Source organism: Engystomops pustulosus, chromosome 2, assembly GCF_040894005.1.
Source record: "Engystomops pustulosus chromosome 2, aEngPut4.maternal, whole genome shotgun sequence".
In the NCBI taxonomy this organism is placed as follows: domain Eukaryota; kingdom Metazoa; phylum Chordata; class Amphibia; order Anura; family Leptodactylidae; genus Engystomops; species Engystomops pustulosus.
In genome coordinates this window covers 84,114,396-84,131,566 of record NC_092412.1, presented here as the reverse complement: position 1 = coordinate 84,131,566, position 17,171 = coordinate 84,114,396, and the positions used below count along the sequence as shown (strand labels likewise).

Genomic DNA, 17,171 nt, shown 5'->3' with positions numbered 1-17,171 from the left:
GTACATCTCCTCCTCTAGCTGGTGTAGTAACCTTCTCTATGCCCTGGCATCTAAATTAATTACATTTTCCCTGATGGTATTTTTTGAAATATCAGGATAAGGAAGAGATGTTAGAAGTTGTTTCATCTGACATATGTCTCCTAATTCTGGCTTTGGCTGGACCTATTGTGCAGCCTACATATAGTACTCTACATGTTGTGCATGAAACCAAATAAACCATATTGCAGGTGTTGCAGTTTATGTACATGTTCACATTATATTCCTTATTTGTGCTATATGATCCAAAGGTTTTCAAAACTGTACATATTTGCATGCTTTACATATGACATGTCCACATTTAAAGCCCCCTTTAAATTCCAACCATGATTTGGGACTATATGTTCTGCTAGAGAAAGTGCTTGGAAATATTTGTGAACTCATAGCTATTGGTCTTTTAGATACAAGTTTAACACCTGATCCAACTATATTTAGCAATTCTGGATCTTATGACAAAATTGGTAAGTGTTTTATTATAATATGCTTAATTTCTCTGAATTGATTGCTATATGAAGTCTCAAATGTTACCAGCATTTGTTTTTCTTCCTTACTGTCTTCAGTACTGTTCTCCTATTTGGTTGAAAATTTGTAGAGAAGAATCGCATTCCGCACCAGGCGTGGATAAAAACATGGAACTTTAATTCCAAATCTTCTTAAAATCACATAGAGGATACAAATAAACCATAGCTAAGCATCCTGATTGACAGAGAGTGGGTATGCTGACAAATGGCCTACGCGTTTCGGGCATACAAGTCGCCCTTACTGGTTTCTATACAAATGAAACGTGGATAAATAGCCCCACTGACTCACCGCCCCATTGCGCTAATCATGTGCACGTGGTGGAGGAAGCGGAATTCAGATGTTAAAAACATGTAATTAAACATTTGCAAAATATACACAGATTCCGACCCACATATTAATTATCTGGATGACAAATATGTAACTATTAACAGCGATGTAACAATAATCACTTACTTAGGTGGAACACTTCATGGGCACTGTTCCGGAAGTACGTCATGGAAACGCGAACTGGAAGTACTCTCCAGCGTTACCATGACAAAATGAAACCAAAGCTATAGAAGATCAAGTACCGTTCTGCAGATCCCAGAGGAATTCAGACAATGTAACGGGTGGAAGAAAAAGAAAAAAAGGAGAATGGAGACACAGATCGTAGGGATAAGGTATTGATAATGTTAATAACTTTTTGGTAATTCAATAGCGCCCCGACAAAGAGGTGGGGACAAAGACAAGGGAAAGCAAAAGAATATTGCTGTAGGCTATTTGGCATCTCATACTTATATTGTGATCTGAGCCTATTGAAAAATATAATCAATTTATATGTAGTCTAATATAATCAGGTCTGTTTATAGGGCCTGGGGGATGTTTCAATAATGAAACATTAGTTCCCTCCTGAAATTCATGCCTATCGGAAATCTTGTGTTAAGGGCAAATATCCAGTATGCTTCCCGATCTAGCAACATTTTATGTCTATCTCCACCTCGTTGGGAAAGGTGCACCTGTTCTATGGCAAACATCTCAAGAGAAGAGACTCCTCCCTGGTGACACTCAATGAAATGTCATGCCGCTCCAGAGAGGGATCTCTTCCTGTCCGCCTGTTGGGAGGCATTTAACTTATGCCAATTACAAATATCTCTGAGATGTTCCAAAAATATTTGTTTAAACCTTCTGGTGGTGCAACCTACATATAACTGGGAACAGAGTGTACATTTAATTACGTATACCACATGATCGGAATTACAGTTCAGGAATTCTTTTATGTCATGCGACTGTGTGCTTTCGGAGTTGAAAAAAGTTTTAGTGGGTGTGACGAAAGAACAGGTTTTGCATGGTGAGACCTACATTTGAAAAAATCTTTGTGGGGTGACCACGTCCGTCTGTGTCTATTTCTTGTGCCAAAATAGCTTGGAGATATTTTAGTGTCGATCATGGGGGATTTTTTAGCTATATTTTTGACGCCATTAGTTAGAAGTCATGACAATTTTTCAAAATAGGTAAGTATTTCAAAAAGATGCTTTTAATGTCTAAAAATTGATTGGAATATTGTAAAGATAAGCAGGGGGTGTCTATCCTAGTTTTTAATGTCCTTTGATCTCCCTTCCGCTTAAGCATGTCCATGGGGTTTCTACCAAAAACAGCAGTTTCAGCCCTGTTTACCATCCAATTGGAATATTTTCTGTCCCTGAGCCTGCTTTTAATCTCAGAAACTTCTCGCGTGTAAGCAACGGTGTGGTTGCAATTCCTTCGTGCCCTATTCATTTCTCCTATAGGAATTGCTTTGATCACATGTATGGTATGTGCACTATGTGCGTGGAGAATGGTATTCCCTGAAGCTTTTTTGCGATAAGTACATGTAGATATGGTTCCCAATTCATGTACTCTTAGTTTCAAGTCGAGGAACTCTTTATATGCTTTGTTTACGGAAAAGGTGAACTTTAGATTATATGGGTTATTATTGATATAGTCCACAAACACCGGCATGGCAGACATCTCCGATCATCGATGTATCTGCCGTACCAGTGCATGACATCACAAAAGGGATTATTATTCGAGAAGATGTATTCCTCCTCCCACATCGCCATTACTCATCGCTAATGAGAAGGAAAACTGCGCCCCCATCGACATCTCCTGGATTTGTAAATAATGGATGTCATTGAACATGAAAATTTAAACTTTCTCTTTTTATGATTCTCCTATTTGGTTCTCTTACCTTATCTAACTATAACTTCTCCCTAAGTTTCTCTTTCACTCTACTTCTGGCTCTGTCTATTAACCCTTTCTTATACTATCTATCAATCTCTCTTTGACTTTTTATGCTTCTTCCACCAACCTAGCTTCTTTAGTACACTGTCTATGGGACCTGGACATTTCACCATAGTGAATATTGCTAGTAACATGGTTTGGATGACATGATATAGCCATTAAAATGGAATTTCCTGAACTTTCTTTTCTATTTGGAGTAACTTCTATTCCATTACCTGTACCATGCAAGTTTATATCCAGAGATTCTATTTCAATACCCTCAAAATGTATAGGTATATTTCAAATGCACATCATTTTCATTACAATATATCATCATATGTCAAAAGATCTCCTTGGACCCTGACCAGATCCAGACCAGGTCATCAATAAACCTACCTACCCATACAGTATATTCCTAAAATGGATTGGCCGACGAAAAAAATATATTATTCCTCCCACTGTGTCATATAGATATTTGTGGCTCAGTAGAAATCTGGTTACCGCTAGGATATATTCCTTAAATTCAGCACTATATGAGCTATACATATCCATAAGTTTGGCCAGTAAATGGATGCCCATGGCCTGTGGTATAGATGGATATAATGCTACTGTGTCCACCGTGGCCAACCCATAACCCTCTCTCCAATCTAAATTTTGCAAATTTGCCCTCATTTTTGGATCTTTCATAGATGGGGTTATGGAAAACACAGCTTGTGTTAAAAAAGAATTTTGTGTGCAAGAGTGCGAGTAGTATTTGCTAATTCAGGAAACAGTCCCTTTGGTGAGTTAACTTGACTTGTTAAACATAGTCACTAGAGATGAGCGAGTATACTCGTCCGAGCTTGATGCTCGTTCGAGTATTAAGGTACTCGAAACGGCTCGTTGCTCGGACGAGTATTTCCCCTGCTCGAGATCGAGCATTTAATTAAAAAAACACAGTGAAGAACAATGAAGAATAGAATAAAAACAGTGAACACAGGATCGATCATTTAAGTGAAAAAGACAGTGAAGAACACAGTGAAGAATAGATTACAGATGTTCGGCACATCTGCTTACTTGTCGGAAGATATGCGCGGAACGGCAGCAGGGAGACATCAAGCAGCAGGGAGACATTGGGCAGCGGGGAGACATCAAGCAGCAGGGAGACAGACATCGGGCAGCACGGGGGAGACCGACATCGGGGAACAGTCAGGCAAAAGATTGACAATCTCAACGCGTCGAAACAAAGGCAGCAAAATCAATCATCCGCAAAAGAGAGGAACAGGTGCAACGTGGGTGGGAATCTGACAGATTGCTCCGAAAAAACCCAAATATCAGAACTGTAAACATTCCTTTCCTGTATCATGAAGCAGCAGATCTAAGAAAGTTAATGGATAACTCAATGGCCTATTAAATACAGCTGGGACCGGCTTGGACGCAGGCGAGCATTGATAACGTGTATTACTCCAGTTCTCACCTGTCGCTGATGCAGTAACACAATAGTCTGTAGTGTGGGGGAGACAGACATCGGGCAGCACGGGGGAGACAGACATCGGGCAGCACGGGGGAGACAGACATCGGGCAGCACGGGGGAGACAGACATCGGGCAGCACGGGGGAGACAGACATCGGGCAGCACGCGGGAGGCAGACATCGGGCAGCACGCGGGAGGCAGACATCGGGCAGCACGCGGGAGGCAGACATCGGGCAGCACGGGGGAGGCAGACATCGGGCAGCACGGGGGAGGCAGACATCGGGCAGCACGGGGGAGGCAGACATCGGGCAGCACGGGGGAGGCAGACATCGGGCAGCACGGGGGAGGCAGACATCGGGCAGCACGGGGGAGGCAGACATCGGGCAGCACGGGGGAGGCAGACATCGGGCAGCACGGGGGAGGCAGACATCGGGCAGCACGGGGGAGGCAGACATCGGGCAGCACGGGGGAGGCAGACATCGGGCAGCACGGGGGAGGCAGACATCGGGCAGCACGGGGGAGGCAGACATCGGGCAGCACGGGGGAGGCAGACATCGGGCAGCACGGGGGAGGCAGACATCGGGCAGCACGGGGGAGGCAGACATCGGGCAGCACGGGGGAGGCAGACATCGGGCAGCACGGGGGAGGCAGACATCGGGCAGCACGGGGGAGGCAGACATCGGGCAGCACGGGGGAGGCAGACATCGGGCAGCACGGGGGAGGCAGACATCGGGCAGCACGGGGGAGGCAGACATCGGGCAGCACGGGGGAGGCAGACATCGGGCAGCACGGGGGAGGCAGACATCGGGCAGCACGGGGGAGGCAGACATCGGGCAGCACGGGGGAGGCAGACATCGGGCAGCACGGGGGAGACTTCAGTGGAAGAAGAGGAGCGGATCCCGGGACAGCGTATCACCCCGACAAGTAAGCAGATGTGCAGAACATCTGTAATCTATTCTTCACTGTGTTTTTCACTGCGTTTTTCACTTAAATCATCCTGTGTTCACTGTTTTTATTCTATTCTTTACTGTTCTTCACATCTGTTAACTTGTCGGGAGATAATATACGCACGGAACAGTGAAGAATAGATTGCAGATGTTTGCATACATCTGCTAACTTATCAGAAGACATTCTTTTTCAATTAAATAACACATTTTATTCCCGAACCATGGTCCCTTTGAAAAATGCTCGGGTCTCCCATTGACTTCAATGGGGCTCGTTATTCGAGACGAGCACTCGAGCATCTGGAAAAGTTCGTCTCGAATAACGAGCATTTTAGTGCTCGCTCATCTCTAATAGTCACAAATAAAATCCTGCTAACCACTTTTTTAAATCAAATTTCCAACAATTAGTCAAAAAAAAAATCACTAACGTAAGTTAAAGTTATTACCATATGCTGTAATTTGACAAACGTTAGATTTAGAAAATGTATCTTGGCCAGAAAGATCAAACTTGACTGCTGCATAAGCAGCAAGAGGTTAAAGACCAAAGTGTCTAATTTGCTTTTTTAATGAAAAATGAAAATAGATTTTATTTTCTTTTAAATTTTATGAAATCATTGTTTCCAGAAACTTGTGTGTTAATGTGCTTAGAATGCTTGTCAGGTTCCTTGGTTTTGTTTAAGGAACCCTTATGTGCATCTATTACCTACATATAAAAATAACAATGTTTATGTCCCATCCCATACTCATTCTGTAAATCAGAGAATGTGATTAACCTCCCACTTCTAAACATTTTTGAGACTCTCATAATCCCCAATGCTCTCCAAAAAAACTCCAAATCTCCCATTTTCCAAAAGTACTTCCTGTGAGTGTAAAGCCGCAATGGTGTTCTCTCTATTGATCCTCCTATTTTCCCTATTTTTCTAACACATTTCCAAGTCTCATCATGCATACAGACAGCTAAATCCAATCCCTTAACCTTACTCATAATTTTCCTCATTACCACATAGCCTTTCCATCAACACAGAGAGAGTATCCTGGTGGATAGAAAATATAGTCTAAAGTTGGGGGTTCCTGGTCCACCTTCGCTATATTTCTTATATAAAAATGTAAATTTTATCCTTGTTTCCTCCCCCAGATTATAGAGGTTATCATAGAGGTTATCATAGATTAACCTCTCGATTAGGCGAAAGTATTCATCCTCGATCCACACCGGGGAGGCTAACAGCACATATAACAACTATGAAAGTACCATCATCTTTAGTAATCCCACTATATCTGCTATGTTCAGGGGCAGTTTAGTCCATATCGACACTTTGTCTAATTTTTTTAACCACTGGTATCAAAATTAGTTTAACCCCTTAGCGACCTGGCCCTTTTTAGTTTTTTCACTTCCATTTTTAACTCCCCACCTTCAAAAATCTATAACTTTTTTATTTTTCCATGTAAAGAGCTGTGTGATAGCTTGTTTTCTGCGTAACAAATTGCACTTCATAGTGATGTTATGATGTTATTTAATTTTCCATGTTGTGTACTTGGAAGCGGAAAAATAATTCCAAGTATAGTGAAAATGGTGCAAAAATGCATTTGGCCCGTATTCTTGTGGGCTTAGATTTTACGGCTTTCACTGTGCACCCCAAATGACATGTCTACTTTATTCTTTGGGTCAGTGTGATCACAGGGATACCAAATTTGTCAAGATTTTATTTGATTTTGCCATCTTCTGGCGCTAATAATTTTTTCATCCTTCCGGTGTACAGAGCTGTGGGTGGTGTCATTTTTTGTGACTTTTGATGGCATTTTCAATGTTGTAATTTTTATAGAATTTTTTATATTTTTTTAAATGGCAAAAAAGTGCCATTTTCCACTTTGGGCGCTATTTTCAGTTACAGGGTTAAACGCTAGCACCGATCGCGGGTGTTACTGGTAAGTATACAGTATAGAAAAACAAATGTCGTGCAGCTCACCTCTCCAATGATTTCCAAAGATCAGCCATTCGGGGAGTGTGGTGGCGTGAAAAATAAACACGTCTTGCGGTGTGCTCGCGTTGCCTGCCAGGACTGCAGGTGTGTTGATGCAATTTCAATCAAGGTAAACGCAGCACTTCCTTTTAAAATCTTTTTTTCTTCTTTATTGATGACAAAGTTTAAAACATGATAGGCAGGATAAGATTACAGCTGACGCGTTTCGAGCTATTACAGCTCTTAGTCATAGCATGTAAATGTACAAAATGTTTCAGAATTTAAAGGAAGAATCCACCAATCAAAAACATGAGGGGTGTGTACAAGCCAAGCATCACAATACGTTACAGCTGGTGCTGTCTGAATGGATCGCATGTATTGCAGTGTTATACACATCCACATCAAATCAAAACATCATAATATTTCAAGGCAAGAAGAAAACATTAATCTTAGATAATAAATCTGTAAATAACAACTGATATTTGAGAAAATTCAAAGTTATTAGATCTGGGAACAAAGACATGTTGGATACAGGTGCAAATCAATTCATGGTGATACTCCAGAATCACTGTAAACATTCTCTGTAAACATGGAAAAAGTTAAATACATTGCATCCCTACATAGCCAATAGGCCTAAATCTATAAATGATGACTCATTAGAAAAGGAGATATGATCGATAGAACCATGAATGACAGCTGCCAATAAGACACTTTCAATGTTGTGAGATTTGAAAACAAAAATATGCAACTAAAATCATGATGATGTTTTTAGAGTTTCAATAAACATTCAATATGAGTATTCTTCGTGAACGTAGAAAATTTCTAAAAAGAGAAAAAAGCTACCTCACCGTAAACATTTTTGACTGTAAACATACCTCGCCGTAAACATTTTTGTAAACATTCACTGTAAACATGTAGAGATTTGTTGTATTGTGTTTCTATAAACAATCTCTTTAACACATGTGGAAATTTACTCCATTATTACGGAATGTTCTTCGTGAATAGAGAGAAAATGCTAACTGTCCGTGGACATTCTCTATAAACATACAATCTAAACCTTCACTTTATAAACAAAAGTATGCAGTTACAATCATAATGGTATTTAAGAATCTCTATAAACATTCCCTGTGGGTATTATTTAGAATGTAGAGGGATTGACTACATCTTCGTAAACATACTCTGTGAACATTCACTATAAAACATAGGAAAGTTTGTTATATTAAATTTCTATGAACAATCACTGTAAGCATAGGGGAATTAACTCCATTTTACATGAAATTCTTTGTGACCGTAGAGAAATTGACCACATCTCCGTAAACAATCACTGTAAACATTGTACTGTAAACATAAGACGATTTGCTATATTGTATCTCTGTAAACAATCTTTATAAACATAGGGGAATTTGCTCCATGTTATCTCTATATGAACGACAAACTTAGGTCCATAAATGGAAATTCATTTGAAATAGAGAATATCCATGTATGAATCTGGATGTCTGTGACCCTTTATAGGTAAGGAAAGTTGGATGTCATTCCATGGATCGATGTGAAGAAGTATATGTAAAATCAACAACGTTCTGTAAATCAATACAAAAACAGATATCCCATTAATAAAAATATGATAAATCTGTTCTGAAGTTTAGACCTTGTGGTGCTCTCGTGCCCAACTTAAAAATCCAGAACACTTCTCTCTGTAGTAATAATTTTCTCCTATCACCTCCTCTTAAAGGAGAGTGTACCTTTTCGAATCCAAAAAAACGAAAAGAAGATAAATCTCCTTTGTGTATGTTGACAAAATGTCTGGACGCCCCTGACATGTTTTTTTGGAAATCTTTAGTGCTGTCTCGTAAATGTTCCGCAATTCTGACTTTTAATTTGCGTGTGGTAGAACCTACATACATGATGTTGCAAAATATGCACTCTATGATGTAAACAATATAAGTGGAATCACAATTGATGAAAGACTTAATGGGAAATGTCTCCTTTCTATCAAAAGAAAAAAAATGATCATTGCATTTGGCATATGTGCACATATTGCATCTTGTTGTACCGCATCGGAAAAAACCTAAAATGTTGAGCCAGGAGGTTTTTTTCGGCTGTATGTTGGTGTAAAGACTTGGGGAAAGGATAGCACCCAAGGATTGTCCTTTTCTAGATACAAAATTGCATCCGTCTTTTAAGATGACATCCAATTTATCATCCTGATATAAAATGGGTAAATTTTTTTTGACAATGTTAACAATTTGTGGAAAATCAAAACTAAATTGGGTGGAAAAAGTTATTTTAGACTTTTCAAAGTGGGCTCTAGATGTTTTTTGAGTAGATAAGAGAATGTGACGATCTTTCTTATTGGCAATTTCAAAACCTCTGTCTATCATCCATTTGGGATAGTCCCGAGAGGCTAATCTCTGACGTAATGCATTGGCCTGTTGGAGAAACTCCCCTTGGTCAGTGCATGCCCTTTTGAGTCTAGTAAATTCTCCTGCCGGAATAGACTTGATGGTATGTGTAGGGTGATTACTCGATGCATTTAAAATTGTATTTCCTGCTGAGGGTTTTCTATATAGGCTAGTGCCAACTTTGCCTTCTAACGGGTAACCCTTCAAGAGTAAATCAAGAAAGGGTACTTCAACCTCATCCACGTTAAAAGTGAAACTGAGATTAACATTGTTATGATTGAGGTATTTGGCAAAGTCTGGCACGGACGGCACACCTCCAGACCACACAATGAGTATGTCGTCGATGTACCGCCCGTACCAGACAATGCTATCCCTGTAGATATTGTGATGGGAGTAAATGAACTCCTCTTCCCACCATGACATAAAGAGGTTCGCCAATGACGGTGAAAATCGAGCCCCCATTGGCGAACCTCTGGTCTGCAAATAAAACGTTTCATCAAAAGAAAAATAGTTGTGAGAGAGAAGAAATTTGGTGGCATCTATGATGTATTCGCATAATTCCTCTGAATAATGGCTAGATCTATATAAATGATGGGCCAGCGCAATAATGGCTAGGTCATGAGGTATAGAACTATACAAGGAGCTAACATCACAAGTAACCCACACATACTGTTTTTTCCAGGAGAAATTCTCAAAAACTCTCAAAACCTCTTTGCTGTCTCTCAGATAGCCTGGAAGAGAAATCACTAAAGGTTGCAATAAGGAATCTATCCATTCACACAATTTCTCATTGATTGATCCGATTCCAGAAATGATCGGTCTTAAAGGGGGGGGGAAAGTTCCTTTATGGACTTTTGGCAATCCATGAAAAATTGGTGTGACAGGATTGGTAGGGTACAGATATGTTTGGTGTTTCTCTGGAATTATGCCCAGATTTACACCTTCCTGTATTATGTTTTTAATTTGTTCCAAAAACACAGAAGTGGGATCTATGTCTAATTTTCTGTACGTAAGTGTATCACTGAGTATGTCCATGACCAGAGATCTATAAAGGTCCTTGTCTAAAGCCACAACTTTACCCCCCTTATCCGCCATTTTGATTATTATATAGTCATTATGTCTTAATGTGTTTAGGGCGTGTTGTAGACGGGGGGTCAAGTTGTCGGTTTGACAAGAAAGTACGGTATTGGACAAACTCAATAAATTCCTTTCCACTGTAGATTGAAATTGGTCCATAGCTTGGACTCTGGAATTAATAGGGTAGAATTGTTTGTTAGACACTGGCATAGAAACTGTATGGACACCAACATTTCTCTCACCTAAGTTACTCATGCTGTTAAGGTTGAGCAATACACATTGGTCACCAAACTCTAAATTGTTATATTCATTATTACCACAAGTAACAGATTCACATGGATGGATGGATTCATCCTCAATACAATCAAAAAAATGTCGCTTCACTGTGAGTGCTCTAACAAATCTATTGACATCTAGCAGTGTGTTAAATAAATCAAACCTTCTGGTGGGTACAAAATTGAGACCCTTCTCCAAAACTTTGACCTGATCACTGGAAAAAATACACGCAGACAAATTCAAAAAACTGGTTTCCATGGGACTGGCAAAGGCTTCAGAAGGCATTAATTGTGCCCTTTCTTTTTGCTCCGCGTTGAATAATCCCTGTTCACTGAAGCGGTACCGCCTGTGTCTCTTGCCGCCTCTGCGCCCCCGTTTTTTGAAGAATTGGAGTAAGATTTGGGACTCTTAGGCCCCCGGGATTTGTCCGAATCTCCTATTGAAGTGTCAGAGTCAAATTCAGATGAACTAAAGGAAACCTTGGCATCACGATGTTTCTTGTATTTCCTTTTGTTTTTATTTTTGTTTTTTAGAATAGAGCGTGGGGTCATAGGTTCGGTTAAAAGGAAGTGCTGCATTTACCTTGATTGAAGTTACTGGTAAGTCTTTGCTGCAATATGCAGCAAAGACTTACCGGCTATGGAGAGGGCTCATCTCGTGAGGCCTCTCCATGCACTGGGACCCAACATGTGCTGTACTACTACAGCGCGCGTCAGTAATGGGTTAACATATTCTTCAAGTCTAACTGTTATTTTTAAACCTAAATATTCCATCTTTGGTTGAGATTTTTGAACATTCCTACGAGACCCATTTTCCAAGGGGGATTTTTACAATGGCAAATGCGTGGTCTTGTTCTAATTAATTTCCAATGCTGATTTTTCTCCGAATTCTTGAACTACCTTCATTACTTTGGGTACCAAACTCTCTATGTTCTTTAAACAAAGCAAGATGTCATCGGCATATAGTATGATTTTAACCCTGTTACCACTACACCCAAATCCCATGATGTCCCTATCCTCTCTATAGGCCACCGTCAATGGTTCCAGGGACAAATCAAATAGCATGGGAGACAAGGGGCACACTTGTCAGGTACCCCTCTATAGCTTTATTAACTCAGACCATACCCCATTATCATCAATTTTGCCCACAGAAATTACCACTCCTCCCTGTCAATGGCTTTTGAAGCAACACTGTAATTGACACAATATGGACAAATTGGATTGGCAAGTATAGTATATCAAGAATATATAAGGTGTTAAACGTGGAAAATATTAAATATCTGAAGTTTAAGGCACAGAGACACTGGGAAGAGGAAATAGGAGAAATGAGTGTTGAAACACAGTGTCTCAGAATATTAATTTCTCATCACTAAATATGAATTACAGAATGGTGCACTTTAATTATATTCATAGATTGTATTAAACTCCACAAAAAATAGCGAGAATGGATAAATTGAAGAAAGTTACATGCTGGCTGTGTGGGGGATTAAAAGCATGGTTTTTTCATATGTGTTGGAGTTATCCTAAAATTAAACACTTTTGGGAAGAAGTCCAACAAAAAAATTGAAATGCTGGATATCCCAATAGATTACTCAGTCTTGTAAAAAATCAAGATACGCATCCAGGTCTTAGGAGTAATTATAATTATTTGTAGACTGTCCCTTGTAGTGAGGGTAATCATCACTAAAAGTTCGAAGAATGCTGCACAACTCTCAATATAGCAATGGGAGATATTAATCAAAAGAGTTAAAGAATACAAAAAGATATACTACTCTAGTCGAAAGAAGGTTGATCAATGGAAGGAGATTTGGTTAGGACATTAGACAATATAGGCAAAGATAGCTAATTGGATTTTTTTGTCAAGCATCTCCGGCCCGGAGTTGAAGGGTGTGAGGCTGAGAAAATGAGTAAAATAAAATGTACAGATACACATTGTATTGACCAAAATCTGTATTAAGATGATACAATTGTTAAGTGCTTGATATTAACATAGAAATACAATTAGAGATACGAAGATGATATTAAGATATTAAGATCTTTACTGAGCTTGAATCTGTCTATTTGTATTTTTTAAAAAAATAATTAAAAAGGAATTGGTGTTACTCCAAGGTTGTGCACTGGGTCTGACTGTGCAGTTATACATCTAGGTACTAATATGTATGCATTATGTGCCCTAGAGTGACTTGCATATATTTGCATATTGTATGCAATAATAGCAAGCAAAGCAAAGGTATGGACTCAAGAGTTAAGTCTGTAATATTACTACTTAATAAAGCATTGATATAGCTCTATCTACATGCATTTGTATTCTGGACACTGATTCATATAATGAAGGTCCTGGAAAGCTTAGAAAACTGGCAAGTGTTTGGGGAACTTTGTTATGAGGAATAATTAATTAATTCAGGTAGGTGGGTGATGTTATTACTTAGTAATAAAATTTTACATAAATTATTATATAATTTTACATAAGTTATACATAAGATCATTTGAACAGCAATGCAAATGAAATAACAATTAATATAAATGAATTAATCATGCTATATACATAACCTCAACAACACATCTAAACTACTCAGTTGTTTATGTAAATTAGAAATCCTCTGCAAGGTCCATGGCCATGTTCCATGATTTGTGACATTTTCATATTTTTCACTCCAGAAACTCACAAAATTCGAAATTTGTTAAATCGCCTATAGTAAATGCCCACAGTATAGAATAAGCACCAATGTGCGCACATGCTGTATTTTAGAAACCTTATTTAAAGGGACAAAGGTAAAGCATGAATTGGTTTCATGTTTTAAAAAGCAAAGTTTATGCAAATCTCAGTGTAAGGATGTAAGTGATTGTTTCTTTCATATACAATTGATATTAAGTCACGGGTATAATTGGGGAAAATAAAATATAACTTTTAATGAACAAATGTTAAAAAACTCTCCAATGTATGCATCAGTGTGTACTAAAATAAAGATAATGACCACGTAACACACTGTTACATCTGATAATAAAAGAGGACTATCATGGCTCAGAGATTGCACTCTGCATGAATTGTTAACAGATGCAAGTTTTCTCCGTGGCCATGCAGCAGGTATGGCGTATTGACAATGTCCTTGTTGCCTTGTATTTGTACCCGATAAGGCACTAACGGGAATTATTCCCTGCTTATGAAATAGTCCTTTGTGCTACATTCATTTATGCCCTAACTTCTCATCTCTCCACCTCTACGCGTTTCACCCCTGATATTGGGGCTCGTCAGGAGAACCGCAGAGGATGAGGTTAATTAGAGAGGATTACTATATCCTACATTCATAAAGGACACAAAAATAATAAAGAGAACGCTGGGGTCCTGATGGTGGGCGCCAGCGTGTGATAGTCGTAGCCGCCCATTTAAACCTTATTTAAAGGGACAAAGGTAAAGCATGAATTGGTTTCATGTTTTAAAAAGCAAAGTTTATGCAAATCTCAGTGTAAGGATGTAAGTGATTGTTTCTTTCATATACAATTGATATACAATTGGCTTTTTGCTTTTCACCGTGACACTTTATTTTATAATTAAGTCCATTGGATTTCATTTGAAGTTGTATCTCATATAAAATTGATACAAATAGACCTTCATCTTTAAGGTATGCTAATTTCCCAGTAGCATCCTAAATCTTTGCGCTAATTCCCAATGCAATATCAGTAAAAAGAACATAAGTTTAAAAAATTATGATCATTATCTGTGTGAAATATTATATACAAAGGATTTGACTACCTCTGTGTGAAATATGAAAAAGACTTAGAGATATCTATAAAATGAAGTTATTAATATTCTTTAACCTTTAAAGCGAACCTATCACCAGGAATGTCATTTTTTAGTTGGTGACAAGTTCCAATAGATAGCTATGCTGATTTTAAAAATGCCTTTGTCAATCATTTTAGTTGTTTATATAGGTTAATTGCACATTACCTGGCTCCCCGCCAGCAGCACATGATGACACCTGGTGAAGGGGCAACTGCAGGCCCTGTGTTCTTGTGTCAAACTTCTCTCCTCCACATTCATGCAGCTCCCTCACCTCTCCTCACTTCCTGTTATGAGCATTGAGCAGGTAGGGGTGGAAGTGGGATGGTGTGGAGGAGAGGAAGAATGATTGGGAGACATAGGCACACACATATGGTGCCCTCTTACTAACCTGGTTTCAGTTGCCCGTTATAGTAGTTTAACGGCTAAAACCATATACTCAGTGACTTTTCTAAACTGGAAATGGTATTATACCCAAGGTAACATACATCCTGAGATCAGACACTTAATGTACTCCCACCAATCTGCGTCTCTCATCTCACAAACTGTGGAAGAGCAGAAGGGTGAGAGGACATGAGGGAAACTGACTGAATAAATCAGCTTCGAGAAAAATAATGCTTGAAAGATTCAGATTCATTTATAATGTACACAACATGCAGTAGGAAACAGGCTTGAAGTGAACCTGCCACAGCAAAAATGCAGTGCAAAGCTACATGCACACAAAGATGCCACCCCAATCATTAAGGTCCTATACATTGATCATTTCCCACTATCTGCACTTTGTCTAGCTGTGAAAACCGAATGGAGCGGCTATAGCGAAAAATGATCATTGCTTTTTTTCTGCACTTTTTTGGATCTCTCCCTTTCCCCATACAATATCTTAATGATGGAATAAAGATAAAGTAAGAAGAAGTCAGTGTTTGGTGAATGCCATTCTTTTTCCTAAGTTGATTGATACGTTTATCTGGATTGTTTTGTGAATAGAGCACCACCATACTGTGCATTTTTCCTGTTAATCCATGGATGTTTTACTCCAGTGTACCAAATTCTGAGAGCAGTGACCACCCCGTTTGTTGGATTTTATAGATTCCTGTTTTTGAAGTACAAGCTCTTGCCAATATTAATGGCTGTGATACATATAAACTTTTGCATACCCTGCTCTACTATAGTATTCATTTTATGTGCTTGATTAAAATGTCCCAAGTGCTATTTTCCTTTTGACTGAGATAACCAAATATCTCACTTTTTCTTATCTTCTTTTTATTTTTTAGCAGTACATTTGTGTTTTAATTTTCTTTCCATGATTATACCCTCTTTGCCTCAGTTCTATAACAATAATTTAGTGCTTTATGCAGAAAGGTGTTATCTGTGACATCATCTTTTATAATTTTTACTATGGAAGATATTGGCGGTTACTTGTCATAGGCCGACCAATATCAGCCAATGGTGGATTGGGTAAAATAATTACAAGTGCTAGAAATAAACTAGCATTTACAATTATTTCAGGGCTTCTATACCTGTGTCTAGGTCACCCCCAGATGAAGGCTCATTATGAGCCGAAACACGCTTAGGGGAAGCAGTCATCCCCGGACATTGGAGTTCAACACCTCATTTTAGGTGCCCCTATACTATTTTATTCCACAATTTTGCTTGTGCAATACTCATTACAAGTTTACTGTAGCTTGGTAAACATTATATCACCTTGTAACCAGTCCTTTCTTTGGAATTAGTCATCACACATTTCCAATTAATGTCCAGGTATGACTGCTTTTGTCTGCTCATCACCACTGCAGAAAAGCATTTGTTTGCTATTGTATTTGTTGATTTTTTTTTAATTAAGTATGCATATTTTTCAGTGTATGTAATTATGTCAATAAAGATTGGTATAATTTTATCATATCTTAAATGTTACAGTCTTGCCTTTTTTCTCCTATTCTGAGGGTAAAATTGGATAGATATTTATAGTTTTTTGGGGTAGCAGACTGGGTGCTACTATTAACCCCTTCCTGCCGCATCCCTTTTTCGTTTTTGCGTTTTCATTTTTCACTCCTCACATTCAAAATAATGTAACTTTTTTTATTTTTCCATGTCCAGAGCTGTGTGATGGCTTATTTTCTGCATAACAAATCACACTTCAAAGTGGTGGTATTTAATATTCCATGCCGTGTACTGGGAAGCAGGAAAAAAAATCAAAATGCAGTGAAATTGGTAAAAAAATGCATTTGTGCCGTATTCTTGTGGGCTTGGATTTTACGGATTTCACTGTGTGCCCCAAATGACATGTCTACTTTATTCTTTGGGTCGGTACGATTACGGGGCTACCAAATTTGTATAGGTTTTATAATATTTTCATACATTTAAAAAAATTAAAACCTCCTGTACAAAATTTTTTGGGGGGATTTTGCCATCTTCTGGCGCTAATAACTTTTTCATACTTTGGTGTATGGAGCTTTGGGTGATGTAGTTTTTTGAGGATTTTGATGACGTTTACA

General features: G+C 38.8%; 1 protein-coding gene across 1 annotated transcript in view; it reads right to left on the bottom strand.

Annotated features, from left to right (window-relative positions):
- Positions 1–7,391, bottom strand: part of LOC140116552 (P2X purinoceptor 7-like) — an 81,288-nt gene extending 73,897 nt beyond the window's left edge. The window contains exon 1 of the mRNA XM_072133050.1: positions 7,157–7,391. The gene's annotated coding sequence lies outside the window, so the exon portion shown is untranslated. The remainder of the gene's footprint in view (positions 1–7,156) is intronic.
- Between the last annotated feature and the right edge of the window lie 9,780 nt (positions 7,392–17,171).